Source organism: Pinus tabuliformis, chromosome 9 (assembly GCF_031772625.1).
Source record: "Pinus tabuliformis cultivar Carrire ecotype Pingquan chromosome 9, CPIR1, whole genome shotgun sequence".
Lineage (NCBI taxonomy): Eukaryota > Viridiplantae > Streptophyta > Pinopsida > Pinales > Pinaceae > Pinus > Pinus tabuliformis.
This window is the reverse complement of record NC_142307.1, coordinates 1957125300-1957138540: the sequence shown is the minus strand read 5'-3', so window position 1 is coordinate 1957138540 and position 13241 is coordinate 1957125300. Positions and strand designations below refer to the sequence as shown.

At 38.7% G+C, this 13241-nt stretch overlaps 1 protein-coding gene across 5 annotated transcripts in view; it reads right to left on the bottom strand.

Annotated features, from left to right (window-relative positions):
• LOC149156820 (cell division cycle 20.2, cofactor of APC complex-like) overlaps window positions 1–13241 on the bottom strand; it is a 97223-nt gene that overhangs the window by 8192 nt on the left and 75790 nt on the right. The window lies entirely within an intron of this gene.

Sequence of the window (13241 nt, the reverse complement as noted above, 5' to 3'; positions counted from 1 at the left end):
TCATCTTCCTATTTCACATCTCAATATGTGGGACTTGGTTTTTGGTTGTGCTATAACATGTTTTTAACACCAAGGAATGTTATGCTTCAAGTAATTTTACATGTTGATCTCCTCCTATCCATTCATGCGGTCTATCTATGTAGTATTGTTGTTTTCTTTTAGGGCGTTTTCTCTATTTTCGCTTCTTATAGAATTCTCATAAATGGATTTTGAATGCCTAATTATCTAATGGGCACATTTCTTCTTATGCATTCCATTCTTCAAATTATTCCTTGCCGTTTCGTTTGTATATTTTCCTCTTCCCTTTTAGCTCAATTTCATTGATTTTCAATCAAATCGCATCACTCTCCATGGATAACACTTTCATCAAATCAGAATGAAGATTGAAGACATTCCAAAAATGGCATTTAGAACTCATGAGGGTCATTATGAATTTTTGGTCATGCCTTTTGGCCTTACCAATGCACCTTCAACATTTCAAGGTTTGATGAATTCAATTTTCAAACCATTCCTTAGAAAATTTGTGTTGGTATTTTTTGATGATATACTAATCTACAACAAGTCTTGGAAGGATCATGTTGAACATGTTGACAAGGTGCTACAACTATTGGAGGAGAAACAATTATATGCAAAAAGATCCAAATGTTTCTTTGGAGTCCAGGAGGTGGAATATTTGGGTCATATTGTATCTCATGAAGGAGTTAAGGTAGACCCTAGCAAAATTAAAGCCATTAAGGAATGGAAAATCCCCACATCCATAAAGCATCTGCGAGGATTTCTTGGGTTGACAGGGTATTATCGCAAGTTCGTTAAGAATTATGGGAGAATAGCAGCACCTCTAACAACATTATTGAAGAAAGATTCATTTTCATGGACTCCGGAAGCAACAAAGGCCTTTAAACATCTTAAAGAGGCAATGTGCCAAGCACCGGACTTCACAAAAACCTTTATTGTGGAATGTGATGCTTCAGGAAATGGAATTGGTGCTGTTCTAATGCAAGATGAAAGACCCATTGCTTTTGAAAGTCGTCCAATCAAGGGAAAGTTTTTAAGCAAAGCTATTTATGAGAAGGAAATGTTGGCAATACTCCATGCACTTAAGAAATGGCGACCCTACCTAATGGGAAGACACTTCAAGGTAAAAACGGATCATGATAGCCTTAAATACTTTTTATAACAAAGATTATCCTCTGAAGAGCAACAAAAGTGGGTCACAAAGATGTTGGGTTATGACTTTGAAATCATCTACAAAAAAGGGAAGCAAAATGTGGTGGCAGATGCACTCTCAAGAAAGGATGAGGATATGGAAGCATTGTTGTGTGCCATTTCTATTATCCAACCAGATTGGATAAACGAAGCAAAGGAGGAATGGAAGAATGACGAAGAAGTGTGGGCACTTATTCGAAAGCTACAACAAGATTCCAGTACTTCTGATACATTTAGCTGGAAAAATGATTCGTTATGGTACAAAGATCGCTTATACCTCTGTAAGAATTCCCAGCTAAAACAAAAAGATTCTTATGGAATTGCACACTTCTCCCTTAGGAGGGCACTCAGGATTTTTAAAAACTTACCACAGGGTTAAGAAGGAATTTTTTTGGGATGGCCTTAAATCAGATATTCAAAAGTTTGTGGCGGAATGTTTGGTTTGCCAAAAAAATAAAGTTGAAACAATTAAGACACCGGGTCTATTACAACCTTTATCCATTCCAAGCCAACGTTGGGAGGAGGTTTCAATGGATTTTATCACAGGTTTACCCAAGTCCGAGGGAAAGAGTGTCATCATGGTGGTAGTTGACAGACTTACCAAGTATGCACACTTTTGTGCATTATCACATCCATTTAAAGCCAGTACAGTTTCTACTGCATTTATGGAAACAGTTCAAAAGCTACATGGAAATCCAAAGATTATTGTAAGTGACAGAGATCCCATTTTCACTGGAAATTTTTGGACAGAATTATTTTCTTGTCTTGGTACTCAGTTAGCTCATAGCTCATCTTATCATCCTCAATCTGATGGGCAAACTGAGATAGTAAACAAATGTTTGGAAGGATATCTTCGTTGCTTTGTATCTGATAAACAGACACAATGGGTCAAATGGTTGCCTCTGGCTGAATGGTGGTATAACACTTCCTTCCATACAGCAACAAAAATGACCCCATTTATGGCACTTTATGGGTACCAACCACCATCAATCACATCATATTTAAGAGAAAATTCTAAGGTTCAGGCAGTGGAACATCACATCGAACATCAACAACAAGTCCTCCAACTCTTAAAGGATAACCTCGTGTTGGCACAAAATAGAATGAAACAACAGGCAGATCAACATCGCAGTGAAAGAAGTTTTGATGTAGGTGATTGGGTATTCCTACGGCTACAACCATATAAGCAAATGTCCCTAAAGCAAGCTAAGAAGGATAATAAATTATCACCAAAGTATTATGGTCCGTACAAGGTGTTGGAAAAGATTGGTACTATGGCATACAAATTGGAGCTTCCTGCAGCTTCTCGATTGCACCCAGTTTTCCATGTTTCATGTTTAAAGAAGGTTATAGGCGACAAGCTCCCAGTTCAAACAATATTGCCAGAACTTGACGAGGAAGGAAAAATTATATTGGAACCGGAAGCAGTCACAGAAACAAGAACTCGACAGCTACGAAATCGATCAATTTCAGAGTATCTTATCAAGTGGAAGAACTTATCCGCTGAAGATTCCACATGGGAGGATGAGAATTTTATGCAGAAGTATCCAGAACTGCTCAAGCGTTGAGGACAACACTTTTTTGAAGGAGAGGGGCATGTTGGGTCCCTATAATACTAGTGATTACCCCATTACTATTGTAGTTATACCCCTTATTTATATTGTTGTGCCCATATTACCCCCATATTGTTATTTCTGTGCCCCATAGAATCCCTCTATTGTTATTTTTGTGGCTTTATATTATTATTGTTAGGTCGGCTGGATTATATTGTGACTCCTTAGACTCCTATATATAGAAAGGAGGTTTTGCCATTTGTATCATCCAAGAATTGTTCATTTATGTAATGTAAAGGAGGTTGCCCCCTCGAAGAGGCTGAATTCTAAGGCGTTGATCTTTCTTTTCTATCTTTTCTTGAGCTGGTTTCATAACAACATGAGCCCAAGATTCAGCAGTAGCGAGATGGACTTAGTGTCAAATAATGCAATGGGTTGATTGGAGAGACCAATGCAGTAGCCTTAGACCAGAGACTAGTCAGCGCAGGGCAAGTTTGGCAGTAGTGCAATTGGCACAGTGAAGAAGATTCAAAGCGTCAGAGACGAGCAGTCAGATTCCAACATTCACGGTATTATGTTGAACACAGTTAAGTTCAGTTAATTTGGATGTTTTTCAATTGCTTCTCTCAGCAACTGAGTTGCAGTACGGATGCAGTGTTAGCAGTGGCAGTGCTAGCAGCATAGCAGATGCAGTGTTTGAGAGGGAGTTCTAGTACAGATGTAGCAATGGCAGTGGCAGTGGCAGTGTCATGGGTAGTAGTACTGTAGCGGCAACATCACAGTGTTGATGGCAGCAACAATGCAGAAAGGAGATGCTTCAGAAGCACAGCGACATGCAGTTGGGCATTGTTGCTAAAGCACTTTCATCGCTAAGAGGGAGTGTTAGTTTATAGCATCGGAAGTGCTCTAGCCTTGAAAATCAGTGGAGAAGCTAAGGCACATGAATTCTAAAGAACCGAAAAACCGTTTGGTTAAATTCCACCCGGATTGTATTTTATTAAAATAATTAATATTTTTAATGGGGTTCCTGAGTCTAAACTTAGAAAAATTAAAATATTAATGGGTATTAATAAAAATATGGGTGAGAATGATCTAGAAGGCGGATCAAGTCATGTTTAATCTTAGCGGTTGATTAGAGACTTAATCTCGGTCGTTGAAGTCACACGGAGAGAACGAATTGATGAAGAATTTGATTCCTAGGGCAGGGTTTGCTAAGGATTTCGAATTAAGTGAGCATTCTGCGGCAGAGGGGCAGTGAGAATCTGGGAGGACTTTCCGGAGAATACAGACAGAGAGGCGGAGAGAGCCAATAGAGCAAAAAAATTGCCTATCACGAAAAAGTCGAAACTGTTGGGAACAACCGAAACTACCGGGAACTAACGGAACAACGAGGAAAGCTAATGCAGAGGGCAGAAGCCAGAACTGTCAGGAACAGCCGGGAAAGCTAACGCAGAGGACAGAAGCCGGAACTGTCGAGAATAGCCGAGACTGCCGGGAAAGCTGATGCAAAGGGCAGAAGAGGTGACATAGAAATAGCCAGGTTTAGCCAGTGTTGTGCCGGATCAACTGAAATTCTGCCAGGTGAAGTGAGGTAAAACTCTTTTAGATTTTCCGCCAGTATTTTCTCTGTAAAGATTGCTAAATGAGCATCCTATATTTGTATTCAGATATTTCTCCTGCATAATAATAAACCCTCAAAGCTACTGCACCGATTTCCCGCATTGGGTTTTTCCGGGGACTATTGTGTCCAAAAATAAGGGTGTCCTATTTATCTTGTTCTTTGCTCTGTTTTCTGTTTCATGAAATCAAATATTTAATAAGTGTAGTTTGCAGAAGTAATTTGCTTCAGTATTCAGAATAATAACTTGATGAATGTAATTTAAAAATCAAGTAGGTGAAGTAGATTCAGATTTGCTGCAATAGGGGTTTCTTCGAGTCTAGGAATTTTCACAATCTATGCCTTATATCTTAGAAACCATATTGGTTTGCAACTTCTTCTCTTTATTCCTTTGATCAGCATGAGCATCCAAGCACCTTTGTATGTAGTACACTTGCATTGTGATTGCATTTTGAATTTTGTGACATCTGAACAGAGATTCGTATGATAAGAATACTCCTCAGAATTATGTCGCGGCTTGGTGTGCAACCTTTCAATACACTTAGGTATTTCAGATTTTTAACAAATGGATTGTGGCCTTCAAAACTTAGGGCTTAGAATAAAGGTTACTTAGGAGCGGGAGCAGGAGCGAGACTGGGAGTGGGAGCAGAAGCGGGAGCGGGGAGGGACATTTTCAAAAGCTCCCAGTTTAGGAGCAAATCGGGAGCGAATTTTTATATAATATATATTTATATATATTTTGATGCATATATGTCAACAAAAGCATGTAGAATGATGAATTAGCTAAAAAAAAAGGCATGGATTGAACCATATAACATCAATCATCTAGAAGTTATAATCCTCATCAACCACATTCACAAGTTAGTAACATACAACATATCGAGCCTCATGATTCAGCAATCATAAAGTTTCAAACTTTCAAAATTCGATATATAACATTTATCATCATTGTTCACTAAAGTTGTAACTTGTTCTTGTAACCATTACCATTACCAAGTAACCAAACGATAACAAAGAATATCTAACATGAAATGAAATGTTTCAACTTTCACGAAGCATCATATTCATAATTCATTACCAATGAGTTATAATTGCCAACTTCAAACTTCAAACTTAAATTGTCATATATTGTTTACAAAAAATATCATAATAAATATGAAAGAGACAATAGTTATAAAAACTACTAGAAACTAGAAAAGACAAGTAAATATATTATCTATTGCTAATACTTGGACCTCTTGCTACCACGAGAAATGTCTAATTTCTGAGAAAGCAAGTAGAACGATGAATTAGTTATAAAAAGCATAAAAACACGGATTAACCATATAACATCAATCATCTAGTAGTTACAATCTTCATCAATATCGCCATCTAAGGATTAACATAAGATAGAAAACATAGCATGTCAAGTCAAGATTTTGTTTGAGTGATGGGTATATTTTTAATAGGGTCATGATAGAGGAGTTCGACAACCAATGTCATTAACATCAAGGTACATAGAGGGATTGGTGCTCTTGAAGAATTCCATACCCTAGTACATGAAAAAATCCAATGGAAACATTGCATTCCCCCCAATCCTAAAATCCTAAAGAAATTAAAAACAAACGAAAAAAAAACAGATAAGTCTGTTGGATTTTGAGTGAGATCTAAAATTCTACTTTCTCCATATGAAATCTAATGAGGTCAGAACCACTCTCAAACATCCTAAGTCATTTCATGGTAATGTTAAAAATTTAAGTAAAATGATGAAAATTAAAGATAAAGGAGAATGTCACTTTTACTTTAATTAGGGAGCGAAAAAAAAAAAAAAAAAAAAATTTAGGCAACGCGCTTCGAGAGCGGGTTTGAGAGGGGGGCGCTCCCCCGCAACCCTACTTAGAATTTCTTTTGGAACAGAGGTTCTTGGCCTCTTTAAGAATACCCTTGATGGTTTCAAGGATCTCTAACAAATCATAATTTTGATACATTCCAATCATCAAACTTCATAACTTCACAACCTCATACACGTCTTTGAACAACTCATCACTATAATGTGCTTTGCACGGAAACAATGTGCTCTCATTGGAACCAATATGTGATTTGCGAATCATTTTCAAAATAATATTATAGCTCTTAATCAAACCAATTCCTGGACTGCCATTGCATAATCCAAAATTTGATCTCCAATCATACTTTGAATAATCCTAGCATGTGACATCTTCAGCATATGGAGCAAACTTATTTCCTTTCTTCATATGGAGCTTTTATTCAAGCACCAAACCACAAATTTTATTGCCTTTCTGATCTCTTTACATATCTGACGTCCCAATCCTCATACTCATTTTTGGACATCACTGTAATCTCTAGACAGAGATATTTTCGGCTTTCTTTTGATTGCTTCCTCAGATTCCTCTATCTTAGTTACTAAGGCTTAGATCTCTAATACACTCATGATTACATTAGCATCTTTCATAACAAGTTCAAGCTCAAGCATTAATCAAATACGTGACTAATTATACTACAAAAGAAAGAAACCAAAATAAATTAATTTAGTCATTTTGGATTCTCCGAGGTCCTTATGAGATCTCTCAGCCTTCTACAACTAACCCTGAGCTCTTCGATCTTCTAGCAACAAGAACGAGGCAACCTCAGCCTTCTAAAGCAATCGCTTGAGACTTCTTTTTCAACTTACTGAGGCTCTCAAACCTCTGCAACTTTTTGAGGTAACTTTGACCTTTGTACTGGTCCTGAGGTTTTGAGCTTCGGCCTTATGCAATATGCTTTAAGGCCTTCTCGGCCCACTGAAACGAACTGATGTTTATTTCGGCCTAACTTCACTGACACTTCAATCTTCTCCCAAGTATGTTTCGGCCTTCTCTCAGGCTTAAGGATGGATCACAATCCTTTCTTATATGAATCTTAGTACAAGATAAAACTTCGGTTGCCAGCCTACCTGTAGTAATACAGAGGCATATGATTTTGAACTTCTTCATAATCAATGTTGCACGACTCGTACTCGTATAAGACTCGTCTGTCTATTGACTCGTCAACTCGTATAAGACTCGGGAACGACCAATATAAAACTCGTATAAGACTTGTCAAAATGCAAAAAAAAGACTTAAAATATGGTAAATTTTAAGCACAAAAAAGAAACTAATGACAATTTCAATCCTTATAAATTATAAAAATAATATATGCAATAGTTCATAACATCATCTCATATCTATAAAAGCAACATAACATATTCAATTTTTGTAAGCAAAACATTTAGATACTGAATAAGAAAAGGAATCATGATTCCATAATTAACATAAAAAATGTCAGCAAGTTCAAAATTCAAATACATATGTCATAAATGATAAATGATTGTCTCATAACAATCTTGAGTCTCATCACTCATGGACGACCACGCCTACAATAAGCCCTCGTGGAGCTAATGCTAAAATCAAAAGGCTAAAGCAACTATGGGGCAGGTGTATTTGGAGTCTCCATTTGAGATGGCAAACTAGAGAGATCCTCGATCTCTTCATCAAGCCAACTCAAATCAGGGGACTCCTCCTCCACAACCTAATCGGACTCTAAATCAATAGTATCCAATAAAATTGGACCTATATCCTTTGGTTGCACTTCTTTTGTGAGCCCTCCTCAGCCCGCAGGGCCCTGTGGTTGAGTTTCTCAACCAGTGTTGCAGGAAATGTCCCCCCCACGGATCAAAAGCCCGATCCACGATCCGTACAGATCTGTGGGGGATCTGCCCTCCGAAACGCGTTTCGAAAAAACTAAAACGCAGATCAGGCTAAAAAATGTGGTTCCTGCCATTTCGAAACCTTACAGCCCGATCCGCGTTTCGGTTTTTTCCGATCTGCATTTCGGTTTTTTGGATCCGTGTTTCAATTTTTTGGAAACTCTTTTCGGTTTTTTCCGAAACGCGTTTCATACGGAGATAATTGAGCAACTATATGCTTAGCACTAGTCCATTTGGGAGCATGCATGCAATTAGCGATTCCAGGATGATGATGACCGAGTTGAGATGCCACGCCCATCTGGTCCCTTGGTTCCTAGGTTCCATGGTTCAACACCAACAACAAGGGGTTCGTCTTCATCAGTTTCAGTGCCACAACCTCCATAGGCACCATCTTCTTCATTGCCACCACATGGAGGCCCGCCGCCATGTTCTCTTCGTGGTGGAAGGAGAAGAGATTAGTAGATATATTCACAATTTACTACTTTTGTTATAGATTAATCATTAGACTCGTAGGCTTGTGAATTTGAACCTTTTTGTCTTGGCGGTGACCAAGTGACCTATTTTGTAAACATTATTATTTGAATTTTGAACATGACAAATGTTGACAGTTGCTCACTTGCTAGATAAATCATAATATGATCTATGTTATGTTTTATAATATGCTTAAATGTTTTATGTTTTATAATATGCTTAAAATTTTGATGTATGTTTGTAATTGCTAGAATATAGATGGTTGATGCTCGAATAATTAATCATTGATGTACATACTAGTAACTACAATGGAATCATGGATGCCATATCTATCTTGATTTATGCAAAAATATGCATGTTTTCATGTCTTCTACAACTAATTTGGTATTTGGGATGTTTATTTTGAATATAAATGCAAAAAAATATAAAATATATATATATAGCAGACGCTTCGCTTACTAGATTTTTGGAAAATGACGCTTCCGCGTCCCCGCTTCCAAAAAACATCCCCGCTTTATCCCCACTTCATGCAACATTGTTCTCAACCACACAACGGCCCTGTGTGGCTGACAAACTCAGCCACAGGGCCCTGCGGGCTGAGGAGGCAGTCCTCCTCAGTCCAAAAAAAATGAAAACCAAAAAAAAAAATGAACACAAAAAAATTAAAAACAATTTACATGGAAAACATTCAAACAAGGTTCATGAAGCCTACTAGAAGCTAGGTATGATTTGATGAAGCCTCCTTTAGCCTCCTCCAAGAGCTCCTTCACTATGCAATGGAGTCACTCAACACTAATAGAAATGAGCCAAACACTCAAATGACAAGTGAATGACAAATGGAAGGGAGGGAGGTGCTTATAAAGCATTTTCTTGCCTCCAATTTCCCTTTTCCTCCACTTCTTTCCAAAAAAAAAAGAAAAGAGAAAAATAAAAACTAAAAATCGCAATCTAAGGTTTGACGGGTCTTATAGGGGTCTGATGCGGGTCTTATGCCAAACCCGCAAGTCTTATACCAGTACACGGGCTTAATGCGAGTTTGGCCGAGTAAGGGTCTTAAGCGTGGGTTCTATGCAAGTGACCCGACTCGCTATAGAACCCGCCAAGACCCGCAGGTACTCACGGGTCTTATGCGGGTGGTGCTTCACTGTTCATAATCTTGACTAGGGTCACGAACACATCTCTAAAATATGCTTTGTTGAACTAGGACTCTTTCACAACAGATTTTATGATTGACGTTGGTAGAAAAGAGTGAAGATTTTCTTCAATCAAGAAGGCAGATCTTGACTTTCTTTGTGACATGCTTCTTGACTTCTAGGGTTAGATAGCTTATACCATAGTTTCTCTTCTTCTTTAAGGATGCTCTTATACCATAGGTTTAATACATGTTGTTGCACAAACTAACAGGCCTAGTAAATAGGCAAGAGCTAGAGAGCACAACAACACTTGGGACAAAAGCCCATTGTCACCACAGTCTAAGTCCCCTTATCTTCTCATATTTTCACCGACGGGAGGAGTCCCAATATTCCTCACTTGTGATAGATGTGTCTAGGATAGGTTTAAAGTGAGGCAAGGTGGCTCATTCAATGAAAAGGTTCAATGAAAATGCGAGCTTTGGGAGAAGCTAGGAAGACTTTCCACAAAAAAACCCTTGGAAAGGATCCTACACAAGACCTAGGGTTGATATATATGATGATATATAGGCACATCCAAGGTCAAGGTAGGCAAGAGAAAAGGCTAATAAGGATATACTTCAACAAGTACTAAAGTGAAAGCCTTTAAAGAATCCCCAAGTTGAAGGATAACATCTAGGGTTCTCACTTGGTGCAATGGCTAGGGCATCTATTATATTGAGATTCCATTGTAGGAATTCGTTCAAAACTTGTGGATGCCTATAGGAGACACTAAGGAAGAGTCTTGTCAGGACAGAATTCAAAACATGCACTCCTATTGAAATTTGCACCAAACCCTAGAGGGGCCTCCCTATCCTTGAAGGGACGAAGAAAAAGAGGTAAAAGGAGGTGAGAAAAGTAGACCAATGCATGCCTATTGGGAGAATTGGAGTCAAGGATAAACCAAGTAATGCAATTCGCTCTTCAAGGAGACCTAGAAGGAATTTCACTACCCTTGATGGAAGCAGCAACAAAACGACTTCTAGATTTTTATACTTCGATGACTATGGAGATTCAAGGATGAAAATGCAATTATCCTCGAGGAACATTCATTCATTCATTTTCTCATGAGTAACACATGCAAAATTTCCAATAGCTTCAATGTTTTAAACAATTTTTCATCAACTAGGGCACATTAATAACCATTAAAAATATTCCATGCATTAAACATTCACCAAATTAGAAATATAGCATTAAAAGGGCACTTACAAGATAATGAAGAATATATCCATCCACAAAAATGCCAAAGCGAAGCTCCAAGGTGAAATAACCAAATATCATAATTCATCCAATTCGTCTAAAATTCATCCTCAAATTGCAGGTCCAAAATTCTCTAATGAGAGAGCGAAAATCCAAAGTGTGATCATGACAGTGATGCTAGGCCTCCTCTATTTATACATGATCTAAGAGTTTAAAAATTAAAAGAAGCCCCTCCAATGCCTAAAATGTCTAGTAACCCACCCATGGTTACAATCCAGCCATGATAGCTCATAAAATAAGTTAAATAAGCCTTCTTTGGGCCACGCTAGGCTGACGTCGAGGCCTAGAAGGGTAGTGTTGAGGCCTCATGTGCTGATGATGAGAGTGAGGACCTCAAAAATGGTGAATAAGAGGGGGATGCCCTCAAAATGCTGCAAAACATCTCCAAACCCCAATTTGGGCTTTAGGGGATCCAAATGGATCTCATGGGTCTCCAAATGGCTCAAGATCAAGTTGATGCTCTATCAATAAGGGCTAGAAGATGACACATGCCCTCCCACATCTCCCCAGGAGAGGAAAAACCTCCTTTGGGCCTTGGATCAACGACCAAGTGTCGGGTGTAATGTGTAGCTCGCTGGGCAATGTAGTCCAAGTGCATCATCATCTTTGTATAACTGGGGCATGAACAAGCAACGTGGTGGTGTTGAAGAAGCCCATGGTGAGGCAATCAATGCTTCGCATGGTTAAAGGCCCATGGCTCTCAACACTCACCCTACAAGTGCCATTATGACCCTCTGGAAGGCTTGAATCCTGTATAGGGAGGCCAAGTCCAAAATGAAAACCCAAGCGCAATCCTATATAAGATCTAATGCATCTCCTCACCTTCCAGTACAATTAGTCAATTGAGTAAATAAGCTTGCTAATCAAGGGCAAAAGTTGAAACTTCATAATGGCATGCCCTTCCAAATGGGGCTTTAGACATGCCCAAATATTTCCTTGCTTGGCAAGAGGAGTTAATAAAGGATCATATTAGGTGGTTTCAACCTCTAAGGGAATGACAGGCCCATGGTACACCCATCAAATGGCAGGTGTCATGTGAAATAGTGATGGAATGGAGTGGGGGCAATAGGGGAGGCTCCAAGTTACATGCCATGGTACAAGGACAACTATGATGAGGGAAGCCCATACCTTGGGTGTATGAATGTAGGAGGGAGCAATCGTGGTACATGAGTTACCCCGGCCTTTGTTTTTCCACCCTTCTTTATATGCCTTTTGTCTTTTACGATTTTTCTTCATTTTTACTGCTCGGGGCTCAAGGGGATAAGAGCATAATGTGTAAGATGTAGGAGTGATTACACCCTTAAGGTGGGGCAGTGCATCACCCACCAAGGGTTGGGGCAATCATTGGTTCCTTAATGATGAGAGGGGCACTCATAGGGGCCTTAGGAACCAAGGTGATGACCAAATGATAAGGGATTGAGCTCGTGTTTGCCTTTTGCGGCTTGCCTACATGCTAAATTTGATTGTTTCGACCATCTTTTGCAATTTTAGGTACATTTCTTGTTGTATGTGGCCATATTATATTTTTATCTTTCTTTTTAGTGCATCAACCTCTGGGGCATTATTCCAGGCCTGACCCAAGGTGTGGACAAGGGGAGGGCGAGACTAACACTTTGTGGACCCAGATGGGGAGAATGTGAAAAGGGTTTATAATGAGCAAAGGGAAGTGATATATGTGGTATCGAGAGGCGGGACCTGTTATCACTTGTTGCCTACACCTACCTACAATTTAGTGAGAAAAGCCTTCAACCCCACAAAGTGTGATTGGTGGCAGGGAACTCAGAGAAGGGATTGTCACACTAATCCCAACTCTCTCCATTTGAGCTATCTCCTAGGTTAGCTAAGGGGGGTGGTCCCTAATGAAAAGTTAAGTTAAAAGTTGTGAGTTTCTAGGAGAGTGTTATAGTGAAAACGCATTACTTTTAAAAATTTATGAGTAAATATGATGTGAGCAACTTGAAATAACAATGTCAATCTAAACCATAAAACTAGTGCTTTATAAGGAATTTGCTCAACAATTTAAAGATATATTTGCTCAAAGTAAAATGCAATGCTCTCAAAAGAGAAAGCAAAGTAACTTTGAAATGTAAACAAGAATTGTTAGCACAAGATATGTAAGATACAAAATGTTTTTGAGATAATCAACTTTATGAATCAAAACATGTGAAACATATCTTGCCAAAACCCAAAAACTAGTAATTAACTTGGAAACATAAAAGAAAGGAAGTGCTAAACCAAGG